This window comes from Loxodonta africana, chromosome 2 (assembly GCF_030014295.1).
Source record: "Loxodonta africana isolate mLoxAfr1 chromosome 2, mLoxAfr1.hap2, whole genome shotgun sequence".
Lineage (NCBI taxonomy): Eukaryota > Metazoa > Chordata > Mammalia > Proboscidea > Elephantidae > Loxodonta > Loxodonta africana.
This window is the reverse complement of record NC_087343.1, coordinates 230808657-230820018: the sequence shown is the minus strand read 5'-3', so window position 1 is coordinate 230820018 and position 11362 is coordinate 230808657. Positions and strand designations below refer to the sequence as shown.

At 43.7% G+C, this 11362-nt stretch overlaps 1 long non-coding RNA gene across 1 annotated transcript; it reads left to right on the top strand.

Moving 5' to 3' along the window:
• Positions 1-4612: 4612 nt before the first annotated feature.
• On the top strand, positions 4613-6495 carry LOC100659765 (uncharacterized). Its single transcript, XR_010321115.1, has 3 exons — positions 4613-4979; positions 5751-5886; positions 6069-6495. It is a non-coding gene; the product is annotated as an uncharacterized LOC100659765 (long non-coding RNA).
• The last annotated feature ends 4867 nt before the right edge of the window (positions 6496-11362 follow it).

The window sequence follows — 11362 nt, the reverse complement described above, 5'->3', positions numbered from 1 at the left end:
GATGAAGAGAAACCAGATAACTGGGAGCTCCTAAAAATCAAACACCTATGCTCATCTAAAGACTTCAACAAAAGAGTAAAAAGACCACCTACAGACTGGGAAAGAATTTTCAGCTATGACATCTCAGACCAGCACCTGATCTCTAAAATCTACATGGTTCTGTCAAAACTCAACCACAAAAAGACAAACAACCCAATCAAGAAGCGGGCAAAGGATATGAACACACATTTCACTAAAGAAGATGTTCAGGCAGCCAACAGATACATGAGGAAATGCTCTCTATCAGTAGCCATTAGAGAAATGCAAATTGAAACTACGATGAGATTCCATCTCACACCAACAAGGCTGGCATTAATCCAAAAAACACAAAATAATAAATGTTGGAGAGGCTGCAGAGAGATTGGAACTCTTATACACTGCTGGTGGGAATGTCAAATGGTACAACCACTTTGGAAATCTATCTGGCGTTATCTTAAACAGTTAGAAATAGAACTACCATACAACCCAGAAATCCCACTCCTAGGAATATACCCTAGAGATAAAAGAGCCTTCATACAAACAGATATATGCACACCCATGTTTATTGCAGCTCTGTTTACAGTAGCAAAAAGCTGGAAGCAACCAAGGTGTCCGTCAATGGATGAATGGGTAAATAAATTGTGGTATATTCACACAATGGAATACTACGCATCGATAAAGAACAGTGACAAATCTGTGAAACATTTCATAACATGGAGGAACCTGGAAGGCATTATGCTGAGCGAAATTAGTCAGAGGCAAAAGGACAAATATTGTATAAGACCACTATTATAAGATCTTGAAAAATAGTAAAAACTGAGAAGAACACATACTTTTGTGGTTACGAAGGGGGGAGGGAGGGAGGGAGGGAGGGAGAGGTTTTTTTTATTGATTAATCAGTAGATAAGAACTGCTTTGGGTGAAGGGAAAGACAACACTCAATACGTGGAAGGTCAGCTCAATTGGACTGGACCAAAAGCAAAGAAGTTTCCGGGATAAAATGAATGTTTCAAAGGTCAGCGGAGCAGGGGCGGGGGTCTGGGGAACATGGTTTGAGGGGACTTCTAAGTCAATTGGCAAAATAATTCTATTATGAAAACATTCTGCATCCCACTTTGAAATGTGGCGTCTGGGGTCTTAAATGCTAACAAGCGGCCATCTAAGATGCATCAGTTGGTCTCAACCCACCTGGAGCAAAGCAGAATGAAGAACACCAAGGTCACACGACAACTAAGAGCCCAAGAGACAGAAAGGGCCACATGAACCAGAGACCTACATCATCCTGAGACCAGAAGAACTAGTTGGTGCCCGGCCACAATCGATGACTGCCCTGACAGGGAGCACAACAGAGAACCCCTGAGGGAGCAGGAGATCAGTGGGATGCAGACCCCAAATTCTCATGAAAAGACCATACTTAATGGTCTGACTGAGACTAGAGGAATCCCGGCGGCCATGCTCCCCAGACCCTCTGTTGGCACAGGACAGGAACCATCCCCGAAGACAACTCATCAGACATGAAAGGGACTGGTCAGCGGGTGGGAGAGAGATGCTGATGAAGAGTGAGCTAATTATATCAGGTGGACACTTGAGAGTGTGTTGGCAACTCTTGTCTGGAGGGGGGATGGGAGGATAGAGAGAGAGGGAAGCTGGCAAAATTGTCACGAAAGGAGAGACTGAAAGGGCTGACTCAATAGGGGGAGAGCAAGTGGGAGTAGGGAGTAAGATGTATGTAAACTTATATGTGACAGACTGATTGGATTTGTAAACGTTCACTTGAAGCTTAATAAAAGTTAATTAAAAAAAAAGAAAAAGCTTATGAGCAGCCATCTAAGATGCATCAATTGGTCCCAACCCACTAAGAGCAAAGCAGAATGAAGAACATCAAAGACACAAGGAAAATCTTAGCCCAAGAGACAAAAGGGCCACATAAACCAGAGACTCCATCAGCCTGAGATCAGAAGAACCAGGTGGCATCCAGCTACCACCAGTGCCATCCTGACAGGGAACACAACAGAGAGTCCCTGACAGAGCAGGAGAAAAGTGTGGAGTGGAACTCAAATTCAGGTAGAAAGACCAGACTTAACGATCTTACTGAGTTTGGAGGAACCCTCGAAGCCATGGCGCCCAGATGCTCTGTTAACACAGAACTGAAACCATTCCTGAAGCGCACTCTTGAGACAAAGATTAGACGGGACTATAAACATAAAAAAACACTCATGAAGAGCGTGCTTCTTAGTTCAAACAGATACACGAGACCAAATGGGCAGCACCTGTCCAGAGCCAGGATGAGAAACCAGCAAGAAGGTACAGGAGCTGGTTGGATGGATATGGGAAACCTGGGGTGGAAAGGGGAAGTGTGCTGTCGCATTATATGGATTGCGGCTAGTGTCACATAACAATATGCGTATAAAGTTTTGTATGAGAAATTAACTTGAACTGTAAACTATCACCTAAAGCACATTCCAAAACAAAAGAAGAAGAGGATGTGGAGCCAGGGATATCATTGCTGATGTCAGACAGATCCTGGGTGGAAGCAGAGGATACCAGAAAGATGTTTATCTGTGTTTTCTTGACTGTGCAAAGGCATTCGACCGTGCAGATCATAACAAATTATGGAGAACATTGCTGATGGGAATTCCAGAATGCTTAATTGTGTGCATGAGGAACCTGTACATAGATCAGAGACAGTTGTTCGAACAGAACAAGGGGATACCATGTGCTTTAAAGTCAGGAAAGGTGTGCATCGGGGTTGTATCCTTTCACCATACCTATTCAATCTGTATGCTGAGCAAATAATCCAAGCAGTTGGACTATATGAAGAATGGGGCATCAGGATTGGAGGAAGACTCATTAACAACCTGCTTGCTGAAAGTAAAGAGGACTTGAATCGCATGCTGATGAAGATCAAAGACCATAGCCTTCAGTATGGATTACACCCCACCATAAAGAAAATAAAAATCCTCACAACTAGACCAATAAGCAACATCATGTTAGACGGAGAAAAGATTGAAGTTGTCAAGGATTTCATTTTACTTGGATCCACGATCAATGCCCGTGGAAGCAAGAGTCGGGAAATCAAAAGACACATTGCATTGGGCAAATCTGCTGCAAAGGACCTCTTTAAAGTGTTGGAAAGCAAAGATGTCACCTTGAAGACAGAGGTGTGCCTGACCCAAGCCATGGTGTTTTCAATCGCTTCATATGCGTGTGAAAGCTGGGCAATGAATAAGGAAGACCAAAGAAGAATTGACGCCTTTGAATTGTGGTGTTGGCAAAGGATATTGAATATACCATGGACTGCCAGAAGGATGAACAAATCTGCCCTGGAAGAAGTACAGCCAGAATGCTCCTTTGAAGTAAGGATGGTGAGACTGCGTCCTATTTACTTTGGATGTGTTGTCAGGAAGGATCAGTCCCTGGAGAAGGACATGGTGCTTGGTAAAGTAGAGGGTCAGCGAAAGAGGGGAAGACCCTCGCTGAGATGGATTGACACAGTGGCTGCAACAATGGGCCCAAGTATAACAACGGTTGTGAGCATGGCGCAGGAACTGCCAGTGTTTCGTTCTGTGGTACATAGGGTCGCTATGAGTCAGAACTGACTCGACAGCACCTAACAATATCGACAGCAACAGGGCTAATAGGACGGCATCACACCCCCCTCACACTAGGATCCTGCCCTGGCCCTGCCTTCCTGCTATCTGGTCAGGCACAGTGACTTTCCCTCCACAAAAAAAAAAAAAAAAAAAAAATCCAAACCCAGTGACATCGAGTCGATTCCAACTCATAATAACCCCATAGGACAGAGTAGAACCGCCCCATAGAGTTTCCAAGGAGCACCTGGTGGATTTGAACTGTCGACCCTTTGGTTAGCAGCAGTAGCACTTAACCATTATGCCACCAGGCTTTCCTTTCCCTCCACACTGGAGCATTAACCCAACCACCACCACGATCCCCCACCACCATCTATAACATTTGCTCTGCTGTACTTTATGCTATTTAAACCTTTCCGGTGCATTCTATCTTATAAATTTCTTCTTCCATGTCCCCTGGTACAGAGGGGGGAAATTGTAGCCCTTAACGCATTGAACACATATCTACTGAATCAAGTAACACCCAACTTCCAAGAATACCGTACAGCCTTTTCCTATACCTCATTTCCCACCAAACCCCTTTCAGGAAAATAGCCACACTTTTGAGTAATAAAAAGTGATACGCTTGAGCTAAGCACCTTATTCAGATGCAAGGAGTCTAGGTGAATATCCTAAGCCTGGTCAATGTGAGGCTTCCAGTCATTAGATTGTGTGCACAAAGTTCCAGGACCACATGGCCAGAGGGGACAGGCAAGGGAGGGAGAAGGCAGGGGCACCTCTACTACCCACAAGGGTCTGAATTTCTGACACGTGTCTCCTTGGAATATGCCAGAATTAACCAATTTGGACCTAATCATGAAAAACTTTCACAAGGGAGTGGCTCTGGCATGGCCGAGACTAAAGGTTTTTGATAACCAAGAAGCTTTATCTGAATTCTCCAACTTCTGCTTTTGGCTTGGATCCTAACACTCACAATACGTGTCCCCTCCATGGGGCTCCTGGAAGTGCCCCTGTGCTGCCTGATAGCCATGCTTCCATGGGGTACGCCTTTTGGTGTCCGTCCATTTGCTTATCTCCTGCTGCCAGAGTCTTTCATCTCAACCCTCAAAATGTTCAGAACTCTTCACACCTCTTAGGAAACCCTTATTTTGTTCCCTTTGCAACTGCCAAGAAGGCACAGTTGATTACTTCCACAAAGGAAGATTCTATAGAAACTGGGGGACTTGGCTCCTCATGTCAGTTTTCTAAGCTCCGTTGCAGGCAGTGTGGTTCTCTTGAATTATGCCCCCTTTAGAGTTTGCAGGGGAACTAAATTGATTCCCTCAATGTCATCATAATTTCCTGGAAAGTGTGCATCTGGAACCAGGCTGGGTGAGTATTCTCTATTTTAAGGGTGCCTATCTGTGCTTCTGCTTCTCTACACTCAACCCAGCCTCAAGTGCCAGGGTGACCCTGGGGGCTTTCCTAAAAGGCAAGAAAGGAATAGTCTCGTCTGAATAGGACAAATGTATATTTGAATAGTGTAATTTCTCATTCACGTAAATGCCACTTTCTGGATTGCCATAGGGTTGATTCCGACTCACAGCTTAGGCCAACAGAAATGATTGACAGCGTTTGCCCTCTGACTGAGTTTACGATTAGTGATGTGACTTACAGAGTGTCTTGGAATGACCATCCCTACAAGAAACTCTGGAGGAGTCAATAGGTTTCTGTCCTCCCAACCACACAAGTCCTGCTGGAGACAACAAGAAATAGAAGATTTTAAAGGGATTAGTGAATGTATTTCTGGTTCCTGAAGTTCCTTAATCATGGTTTGAGTTTTCTCCATCAGCATTTTCACACTTCACTACAGTAAAAGGCTGGAGATGAGATAATTACCCTTATATAAGTGGTAAGAAAATGAAGCCCTTTCACACCCAAGGATGTCTTCCTGTCACTTTGTGGATGAGTTCCTGGGTCTTGTGAAAGAAACGTTATATGTGTAACAGAAGGGTAGAAAGGGTCATTGTCTCTCTGTTTCTAGGATAAATAACTTGTTAGAGGCTGTGGGTGAAAGGCATGGTTAAAAACAGCCTTTCTCTTTCAAGGCAATTTTTCCTTTGCTCCCGTTAAGCTTCTGCTGTTGGCCTTCTCTCTCATCAGTGTGTATGTGCTGGCCTGTGTGCCTCTCTGTCCCCAGCAGTGATGACAAAGACATGTTTTCAAGATGCTTTTCTGCCCAGCTGCTTCATCATCCTCATCTTCCTGCAGCTGCTGCCCACTGTTGTACACGGAAATGGTAGGAGAACATTCCCTTCCCAATGCTAGGGGGATGTCCCAGTGTAAGAAGAGACATGCCAAAAGAAAAGTGCAGGATTCAAGGAATACTTAAATCCTCAAAGATGAATGTGGGCATAGGCGGGAGAGTTCCATCTTCTCAGAGGTGGCCTAACCCAGTCTTGTCACATCTGCCTCTTTCAGGAAATGTCACTTTTGATGTCATTGGCCCTAATGAACCTATTCTGGCCATAGTGGGGAAAGGCGCAGATTTACCATGCCACCTGTCCCCCAACATCAGTGCCAAGGACATGGAGTTGAGATGGTACAGGGACAAATTTTCCCCAGCCGTGTATGTGTATGAGAGAGGGAAAAATGTGTCCGGAGAGCAGATGGAAGAGTACCGAGGAAGAACAACGTTTCTGATAGACCACATCGCCAATGGCACAGCGGCAGTGAGGATACACAATGTCACAGTGTTTGATAATGGGACATACCATTGCTATTTCCAAGAGGGCACGCGTCATGGGGAAGCCACACTATGGCTGAAGGTGGTAGGTAAGGTGCTTACTTGCTTGGTCATCTTGTTTCCATGTGACCCAAAGTGTAAGTTTCTCTACCAAAGTTTCATTCCCAACTGCAGATAACCAGGTTTATGGCCGAAATTTCCGTTAACGTTTTAGAACTTTTCACAACATATGCTTCCAAGCGAATCATTTTTTTCTTTCAGGTGAAGTATTTCTTGGGAAATACAGTTCTCAATGCATGGTTGTGTTTTCTACTTTTTCTTCCCTTCATTTTACCACTAAGAGGGAGGCAAGGGAGACAGGAGGGCAAAAGAGACCATGAGAGAGAGAGAAAGAGGAGAGTGTTTATGGGATATGGGGAGAAGTTTTCTTTGGTGCTTTGTGCTTTGAAGTCAGGCAAACCTTGGTTCCAATCTTGCTTCCCACAATTTCTGCTTTTGTGAAATAGGAAGCTTATTTAATCTAAACCATTTCCTGGACCTTTTTTTGTTTTATCTGTGAAATGGGAATAATAATATATTCAACATGTAAATATTAAACAGAGTAGTATGTAAAATATTCCTAGCACCTACTGGAAATGCCCAGGATTTTTTTTTTCTAATGGAAGCGGCAATAGCGGAAAAGATTCAAGCCAGTATCTGTTTCTTTAGGACTGGGCTCGCAGCCCAGAATCAGGTTGAGAGATGACAAGGAAGAAGGTGTCCAGGTAGAGTGCACCTCAGCTGGCTGGTACCCTCAGCCCCAGGTGGAGTGGAGAGATTTCAGAGGAAAGATAATACCTTCTGTGGCCAATCTGTCTGTGTCACCTACAAGTGGGCTCTTTGCTGTTGTATCCAACGTAGTGATCACGGACAGGGCTATGGAAGGCCTCTATTGCTCCATTGCCAACCCCCTGCTCTTCAAGGAGAAACTGACTGTGAGTCTCGTACCAGGTTAGTATTTCATTCAGTTCTTTCCTTCATTTTCAAAAGCCTGAGTAAGGGCAATCATGGCCCTGGACATAAGGATCCTCTGAGAGAGCCACAAGGCCAGGGAGCAGGAGAGAGCGGAGGCGCAAGTCTTTGTTCATGGCCTTTCCTGCAGAGACCTGACTTGGGGGGTCCTGGGGAGACGCACAGTTAAGATGCTTATGACTGAGGTAGATGGGGGTACCAGGAGAGCCTCCAGGAGAGCTGTGCCTTCTCAGGGAACAAGAAAGTTTCACCCCAATATTAACATTTTTTAAAAGTTTTTATTTTTAAATAATTTCCATCTTACAGAAATTTTGCCCAAAATGATGCAACTTTTACCAGATTCACCAATTTTTACCATTTTGCAGTGGTTATGTGCTATGGCTACTAAACAAAACGTTGGCAGTTTGAATCCACCAGGCATTTCTTGGCAACTGTATAGGGCAGTTCTACTCTGTCCTATAGGGTGGCTTTGAGTCAGAATCAACTTGATGGCAGTGGTTTTTTTTTTTTTTTAATCTCCTATCTAAGGAGCCCTGGTGGTATAGTGGTTAAAGTGCTTGGCTACTAGCCAGAAGGTTGGTGATTCAAACCCACGAGGCACTCCATGGGAAAAAGATGTGACAGTCTGCTTCTGTAAAGATTTACAGCCTTGGAAACCCTATGGGACAGTTCTACTATGTCCCACAGAGTTGTTATGAGTCAGAATCAATTCGATGACTTTTTTTTTTTTTAATCTAATATCTATCTCCTATGTGTCTATCAGTCCGTGGGTGGTGAAAACTGTTAAGCATTCCACTACTGTCTAAAAGGTTGGGGTTCAAACTCACCCAGAGGAGCCTTGGAAGACAGGTCTGGCAATCTGCTTCCAAAAGGTCATAGCCTTGAAAACCCTATGTAGCAGTTCTACTCTGCACACATGGGTTCACACAGGGTCAGAACCAACTCAGGAAACTAACAACAATAACATGCACGTACTTATATTTGTTTATACAAATGCCTACATATTTTTTTCTAAACCATTTCAAAGTAGTTTGTAAGTATCATGCCCTGTTACACATTAATCTTTTAGTCTTGCTCCAATATTCTTCAGTCATATGACTCCCTGGAACCCGCTTTAGCTTCCTTTTCCAGAAGCGTCTGGCCCAAGGTGTGGAGAATATCCCTGCCTCTGATCCTCATGGCACTGGGACTTGTAGTAGCTGGAGCCATCTGCATATCCTGGAAAAAGCTAAGGGATGAAGTGAGAAAGTGCAAAGAAACGGAGGACCAGCAGCAAGCTAGCAGTGACAACGGTGGGCAGGGTAAACAGGACATACGTGCTGTGTATACATGTATGTGGATGCATGTGTGGGTATATGTACATGTGTACATGTCTGCGTGTGTGTTTTTCTGTATTCCGTTGCATTCCAGAGTGCAGAAATGCTCTGTTATGTGCCAGTGAGTCATAGCCACATTAAGCTTTAGCTGCCCTGAGAGACCTTAGTTCCTTCTTTTTTATTTTCTGAGACCCTAGAAGGAAGGGGCATGGAGAGCTCATAGTAGTGATGGTCCTGAGTGTGGGAGATGCTGAAGGAGCCAGCTCTTCTAAGTCAGAGGGCTCAGGGAAGGCTGTTACCATGGAGAACAGAGAAATCAGTGACTCTTAGCCTCTAGACATGATCTCTTTAGGTGGGATGCATGGAGTAGAAGAGTCTGACTGGAAAGGGAGAGTCAATGATCAGGAAAAGCCTAACTGGTAGAGGATGAAGATGGGGCAAGTGAGAGGAGTAAGGAAGAGCCGGGAAGACTTCATTTGGACACAATCACTTATTGAAGAGCTGAGAAGGAGAATATATTCATTCATTCATTTATTTAAAGGAGTTATTGAGTGCTTCGTATTCCAGCAACTGGGTATATATTAATAAATAAAATGGATTTGCCTTGTCCTCATGGAGCATATAATCTATTTAGGATGCAAACAATCAACCAGTGATAATGTTTAATTAAAACTGGGATAAATTGGGATAAGAGTATAGGAATGAAATGGGTATGATAATAAAGTTTAACAGGAAAGCACTTACCTAGGGTCATCAGAGTAAGCACTGCTGTAAGGTTGCAGCATTAATGCTGAGAGGTGAAGGATGCAGTAGGCAGTGGAACCCTCCACAGCGACAGGAAGAGCAGGAGAAGAGGACTGTGGTGAGGAAGAGCTGGGAGTGCTGGGGAAGCAGGAAGGAAGACAACCGGCTGAAGAAGATGGGCAAGAGGAAGAGAAGAACCAAATGACACTGGGAAGGCTAGTAGGTGCCAGATCATGCACAGCCTCAAAGGCCATGGTAAGGAATTTGAATTTTATTTAAAGAGCAGTGGAAAACTATTGAGAGGTCTTAAGTAGAGGAGAGATATTACTGGATGAAGAGAGGTGAGCAGATATGAGATGTGTCTTGGAACCAAATGTAGGAAAGTAGAGAAAGAGCAAGGAAGAAAGGAGAATCAAAGATGGTGCTCAGGTGAACGAGTAAGTACATAATGATAATTAGATTTACTGACAAGGGAAAGATGCGGTAATGTTGTTGTTCTTCTGTTTCATTTGACCTCTTAAAATTGAAATGTGGTGCAAATAGTTAACACTTAATGGTAAGCAAAAGGTTGGAGTTTCAAACCCACCCAAAAGAAAGACCTGGGGATCTACTTTTGAGAAATCAGCCATGGAAAACCCTATGGAGCACAGTTCTGCTCTGACACACATGGGGTTCCCATGAGTTGGAGTCAACTAGACAGCAACTGGTAAGTCTGAGATGTTTTGAGACAACCAAATTGTGACATCAAATGAATGATTAGATAGACAAGGCTATCTGGAAGCAACTGTCAAGAAATCAAAAGGTACGTTGCACTGGGCAAACCTGCTGCAAAGGACCTCTTTAAAGTGTTGACAATCAAAGATGTCACCCTGAAGACTAAGGTGCGCCTGACCCAAGCCAGGGTATTTTCAATCGCATCATATACATGGGAAAGCTGGGCAACAAATAAGGAAGACCAACGAAGAATTGACACCTTTGAATTGTGGCATTGGCAAAGAATACTTAATGTACCATGGACTGCCAAAAGAATGAACAAATCTGTCTTGGAAGAAGTACAACAAGAATGCTCCTTAGAACCGAGGATGGCAAGGCTGCTTCTTACGTACTTTGGACATGTTGTCAGGAGAGATCGGTCCCTGGAGAAGGACATCATGCTTCGCAAAGTACAGGGTCAGTGGAAAAGAGGAAGACCCTCAAGAAGATGGATTGACACTGCATCTGCAACAATGGGCTCAAGTAAAACAACAATTGTGAGGATGGCGCAGGACCATGCAGTGTTTCATTCTGTGGTTCATAGGGCCACTATGAGTAGGAATCGACTCGATGGCACCTAACAACAATAACAACAGTGCTCACAGTAGGATTTTGGACAGGAGATACAAATTTGGGTCAATTGCATATAAAAAAAATAAAGTTCTGAAAATGAAAAAGATTTCCAAAAAAATAAAGGAGGGGGATGGGAAGGGAAAGGTACAGGATAAGGAAGGAAGATCAAGACTTAGTCCTGAAAAACTCCAGTATTTAAATGTCAGGCACTGCAGGATGAGCAGGTGAAGGAGACAGGAAAAATGGACAGAGAAGTAGGAGGAACATGAAATTCTTTACCAGTGAAATCAGGAGATAAAATGTATTTAGGGAGTGGTCAATTGTGTTAGAAGCAGCTGAGAAATGGAGTTGAATGAGGGCAGAAAAATGACTCTTGAAATCGGCTAGAAGGTGTTGGCAAGTACGGGGAAGGAACAGGAAGTCCACAAGTGGAGACTAATGGTAGAAAATTCCAGAATTGTTGGCTGTTAGGCAGAGCTGAAAACTGGAAAGTGGGGATCAAGAAAAGTTTTTTTTAATGTGTTCTTATTTGGAAGTTAAGGTAAGGTGTAATAGAGTATATGTGTTGCCTAAAGAGATGATCCAGTATGAACAGCGATTAAGGATGTAAGGAAAAAGAAAAGGAGAAAAAT